Below are 6,045 nucleotides of genomic sequence, written 5' to 3'. Positions count from 1 at the left end.
ATGAAGTGGTGTTGCTACGGTGACCCTGACAGAAGCAGGAACCAAACAGGAAGGTGGGCATCTCCTCTTCCTTCCCAGCCTCCCCTCTATTGCCCACTGGCAGAGTCTAAAGGAGCCAGCCAGTAAAGGACAAAGCGGTTTGTAGATCACAGCATCTCAAAGCAGAAACAGTTCACAGAGAGTAAACTGGTGGTTGCCAGAGGAGTGGAGGTGGGTGTGGGAGGCTGGGCGAAAGAGGTGGAGGGGATTAAGAGATGCAAACGCCCAAATACACAGCATAAGGAATGCAGTCAGTAATACTACAGTAATTTGTATAGTGGCAGATTGCTACTGGGCTTGTCGTGGTGAGCATTTTATAATGTATCCAGTTGTGGTATCACTGTTATACTTTACTGTACATATGAAACATACATCAACTACACTTCAATAAAAGAATGGAAGCGTGAGTTTAAAGCTAAGACACTAACTTATAGCACAATAGTAGCAATTAAATTCTGTTTTTCTCAAAATAATTCCTACTTGAGTGGAATTCATAAATATACATATATATGAGATATAGTCACATTTATTTCTTGGCTGTGTCCCTCCCTCCTGTCATGCATATCTCCATAAAAATGACCCTTTTTATGTTCACCCTAAAATCATTTGGAATGTCACTCATGAAACGTATTTGTCAAATTAGCTATTAATTAAACAAAAACAGAGTTGTATACTATTGGATTCAAATTTTTAAGCTTTGCAGGGTGAAATCTTGTCTAGGGAACTGACAGAGGCATGGGTTACTTATTCAGAAGTAACTTTAAGATGTTCAGTCTTTGGGTCCAAATTTAATGGTAGCTAGAAATGGTGACTGTTGTGGGCCATGATGTAAGGTATAATTGATTAATTCTGAAATTATTTTTTATTAATATACAAGAAGAGATGCCACTATAGATGCCACTAAGAATTCCACTATTCCATATGAGTTCTATGGAGGAGGACATGGCCACCCACTCCAGTATTCTTGCCTGGAGAATGCTATGGACAGAGGAGCATAGTGGGCTACAGTCCACAGGGTCATAAAGAGTCAGACATGACTGAAGCGACTTAGCACACACGCATATGAGTTCTATGTAAAGGAATAAGGGAAAAGAAACTCATAGGGTCTACACATTGTTGATTTGATTGACTTCAAAATAAAAAGCTCCAAAGGTTTAAGAATACAAGATAGGGTTTTTTCCTTTTCTTAATATGAACATTAGACTGCATTTCAAATAGGAATGCATAAATAGCAAAACTTTATAAAGTCATCATTTACTTAATGTGAGAGAGTCACACCCAGCAAAAAAGCTTCCTAAAAGTCCAACAAAGTCCCACCAGTAAAGGGTTTCTCTGTGGGGAGACCCGGGTAGGGGTCCCCAGACCTCAGCCCTTTAAGTCCAACCTGACATCTTTATTTTAGCATATGGATTCCTGCTTTACCCCATTTCCACCTCAAAATTCTGAACAATAGGGGATGGCAAGGAAGGAGGGAGAGAGAAAGGAAGCAAGAGAAAAGGAGATCCAAATTCAGAAATGTAAAGCTCTTAAGCAATATAAGCTCATCAATTAATGTTCAGTAAACATTCCTTTCTCAGTAAAATTGCTTTAAACAACAGTGCTCTAGTCAATGGCCATCACCAGAAAATGTCAGAGGGTTTGAAACATTTGGCTTCTCCTCCCTTTGTAATCAGCCAACTTCATTATGCTTTCTGCTTAGTAATTATAGATCTTATTAACAGAGATGGGTTTAATAACATAAAAATAATAGGCATGACAAATTGTATGCTCTCCCAAGAGACTAGAGATTTATGTCACTTCATATACCAATATGAAAACATGACTTCTGTTTAACCCATGTACTGATGTTCTCTAAATACAGTGAAATGATACAATTTAATAGGAACATAGGCTGCACAAATCCTTTCTGAGAAAATGCTGTTTTATCCCTGCTTTGAGGAACTGAAAATGATGTATCATACTCACGCATTTAATATTTCTTTCTCCCTACACAAGAGTCAATTCATGTATAACCAACATAGAAATATGCTACCATCTAGGAATTTTTAAAAATACCTTTTCGGGTTTTGTTATAATGGTAATAGTGCTCATTGTAGAAAAATTGGAACCACAGAGAAAAGCATAAAGAATCCCACAACCTAAAAATTACCACCTGATAGTGTTTTGGTTTATTTAATTCCTGTAGCTTTATACATATATATTTTGCATAGCTGAGATAATTTTGTACCCCTTGTATACTGCTTTTTTCATTTAACATAACCTTGGGAGCATTTTCTTTTCATAGACATCTTGGTAAACACACTTTTAATGAGTCTATCTTCCACAATAACTACACAGTAAGTTACTTCATCATTTCTCTGTCGAGGAATGTGTAGATGATTTACTTTTTCACTATTATCAGAAATACTTGATAAATAATCAGGCACATTTATCCCTGAACTAGGACCCAGACTTCTGAGGAGGGAAGGGTGTTTCCTGTTGACCGAGGCCATTTCTCTTAAATTAAGAGTTTTTAAGGAAATAGTCCTGGCAAAATTATAAGGTCAAAGACTATAAAATTTAGAGGCCTTAGTATATACTAACAAATTGCTTTCCAGAAATATTCCCAAGTTACCCTCTACTAGCAAAGTTCAAGAAGGCCCACTTCACTATGTCTTTGGCAACACTGAGTATTAGTATTTCTTAAGGTGAAATGACTTCTCAGCAATCATCTGTATTTGAACATTTTACTCCCAAAGCATTTTAACTCAATGCAAACGCACAAACATACATTTTTTGTAGAATACCTCCTGCTAAATTGGCAAATCCTCCTATTCTGAATACTTATAGGAAAAATGCATCATTTATCATTTTAAACTTGAAGGTATTCGTTCTCTGATTGGAAAAAAAAAAAAAAAGCACTGTTTGGGAGTTCCCTGGTGGTCCATTGGTTAAGATTCCAGGCTTTCACCTGCGTGGCCCAGATTCAGTCCTCGGTCGGGGAACTGAGATCACGCAAGACACACAGCATGGCCAAAAAAAAAAATTTTTTTTTAAAGGAACTGTTTATTTAACATTAAATCATAACTTTAAAAAATCTTTGGATAAGGACAGTTGGTCCTTTTTATAAGTCAAAAAGACTTCAGTATATTAGTAAATATAGAAGTATATACTCAGAGATGCCCCCAAAAATCATGATTCATAGTTTTGCAGAAACGTATTTATCCACTGGGAGGAATAATTTTAATATCAGAGGAAAGACTTCTGTGAATATACAATTAAGGAAAATAATTTGCTTTTTGCATGTCCATGGCAATGATTGCCTCTTTCAATCAGGCTTTTTCCTCATTGATTTCTCCTGCATGTCTCCCGTGCTTTGAAGCTACACCTTAACATTAGCAGAGAATTGACTTTTCTTCTTAACTCTCTAGTTACAAACATCATCTCATTAGCTCACAAGTCTGCTTCTTACCAGGCTGAAGTTTATTTTCAAGAAGTATTTCAACATTAAAATGATGTCAAGTTTCAAGAATTTAAATACACCCTAGTGAAAGAGTCTGGATGAGAAGGCAACGGCCAACAGAAGCGAAGACGATTTCTGGCCCAAGTTTACCCCGTGGGATGCAGGAGGCCTGGCACAGTGCTCCACTTTACCCCACGTGGACTTGAATAATAATAACATTTCCTAAGGACATGATGTGTGTATACTCTAGGCTTCTCTCTACATTATTTCTAAACCATATTGTCAACTAGGTATTAAGTATTATCATTCCCATTTTATAGATGAAACTAAAGCTCAGAGAGGCTAAGAATCTAAGCCTAAGATTAAAGCCTAAGTCTGTCTCATTCCAGAGTCTAAACATGCTTTTATTTTCTTTGTAGTTTTAATAAAATATGTGTGTCTGTGTATGCCCAGTCATGTCTGATTCTGCGACCCCATGGACTGTAACCAGGCTCCTCTGCCTATGGGATTTTCCTGGGAAGAATACCAGAGTGGGTTGCCATTTCCTTCTACAGGGGATCCTCCAGACCCAGGGATGGTGCCATTTGGTCACCATTGGCACCAACTGGGAAGCCTACAAACAGTGCATAGAAATATGTACCATCAGAAAATAAGCACTATTGTCCTGTCAGTTTATCTGTATCTTAGAAGCCCCCATGTACTACTCCGTAAGGCATCTCCCCCACTTCCCAGAAAGCCACTGTCCTGAATTTTGTCATTCATTTGCTTTCTTTTCTTCTAATAATTTTACATGTCTATATCCCTAAACACTATATTTTTGTTTGCTTTTATTTATTTTATCTATTTGGAAACCATGAATAATATCAGTCTCAGAAAAATTTCTTTGTCATGGATTAATCATAGAGCTCTTACTATATCTATAGTTCTAGAGTTTTAAAATCAGAGTAAGTAGAAGGCCTAGATTCATACTTTTAAGGTAGGATCACCAGATTTAGCAAATAAAAGTATAAATAACAATTCAGCATGCATAACACACACAATGTCTGTGACATACGTGGCTTCCCTGATGACTCAGACAATAAAGAATCTGCATTACGGGAGACCTGGGTTCAATCCCTGGGTCTGGAAGATCCCCTGGAGAAGGGAATGGCTACCCACTCCAGTATTCTTGCTTGGAGAATTCCATGGACAGAGGAGACTGGTGGGCTACAGTCCATGGGGTTGCAAAGAGTTGGACACGACTGAGTGACTAACACTTTCACTTTCATATTTTAAAAGTATTTATTTCTTATCTGAAACTCATTTAACTGGGCATCTTGTATTTCATCTTGCAACTCCATTTTAAGAGGACTTATTGTATCAGTCTCAGCAGCTGAATACCAGGTGCTTGCAACCCTGGTTGGGAGGGTGAGGTAGTCAGCACTGTTGAAGTGGCTCCCACAACGTGGTGGGAATTACACAGATTCTTAACTTAGAAGACACAGGTCCTAATTTCTACTCTATAGGTTCTAATGGTGTGTGAGTTCTGTTGGTATGTGAATTTGAACAAGTCCCTTAAACTTCCTGAGCTTTGATTTTTTTCATCTGCGTGAAAGGCTTCCTTTAAAAAGTTAAATTCTCATCTATTATAAGAGAAATTCAGACTCGAACACTTAGACTTGATAAACCAAGAACCACCAGCATAAGCACATTGCTTAGAGGTACGTGGGGGACCTGTTCATTTAGAATTCCGAATGATCGCCTCTGGGTTGCAGAACCAGGGGTGAGTGTCGGGAGGGGTAGAGAGGGAGCGCTGCTTCTTATGATCAGATCAAACATCTCATGTTTTTAACATCAACCTTCCTTTGGAAAATTTATAATTGTTAAAGTAAAAACTGAATGGGAAAAAAACTGAGTTTTAAGATAATAAAATTGTGATCATAAGGCCTCTGTCTTAGAACTGAGGACACAATGACAATGTATGTGTAAGAAGTCTAATCCCAAAGCTGATATCATGCCTGTCTCTCTAGAGAAAGGAAAGGAACGCTGACACCATGCTGTCCCTGAAGAAACTGAGTAATAGCAGAATATCCCTGGCATCTCTTGATAGATCACTCAACCTTGCCTGGCCAGCGTCTCCTGGTTAATCTTTCTGGTTCAATGCTCAGAAGAATACAGCACCCCTGAAGGACTTTTTAAGGATTTTTTATGCCAATGATGATTTCAGGTTTTTATTCCAAAGGGAAAAAAAAAAAAAACTCCTAGGCTTCTGATGCAGGGCAGTGTCTTGAAGAAAATAAGGTGCCCCTCCCAACTTTGTCTCTAAAATAATGTAGGCTTTTGCTGCAGCTCAAACGAGGAACTAACTGTGGGGAGCTGTGGGACTGGTGACAGAAATGACCAGGTATTAAGCAGCTTAAGAGAGCAGCAGCGCCTTCTGGGGACACTCAGGGGAGATGCAGTGATGTGACTGGTCCTGCATCCCGGGAAAGGACTTCCTCAGGCTGAGGTCTGCCCTCTAGTGGCTGCAGATGCTAATTTCTCTCCGTTTGTTTCTCTCCTCCAGGATGGAGAACTTTGAGCGC

The sequence above is a fragment of the Bubalus kerabau genome, chromosome 3, assembly GCF_029407905.1.
Source record: "Bubalus kerabau isolate K-KA32 ecotype Philippines breed swamp buffalo chromosome 3, PCC_UOA_SB_1v2, whole genome shotgun sequence".
Classification (NCBI taxonomy): domain Eukaryota; kingdom Metazoa; phylum Chordata; class Mammalia; order Artiodactyla; family Bovidae; genus Bubalus; species Bubalus kerabau.
Note: the sequence above shows the minus strand (reverse complement) of the source record.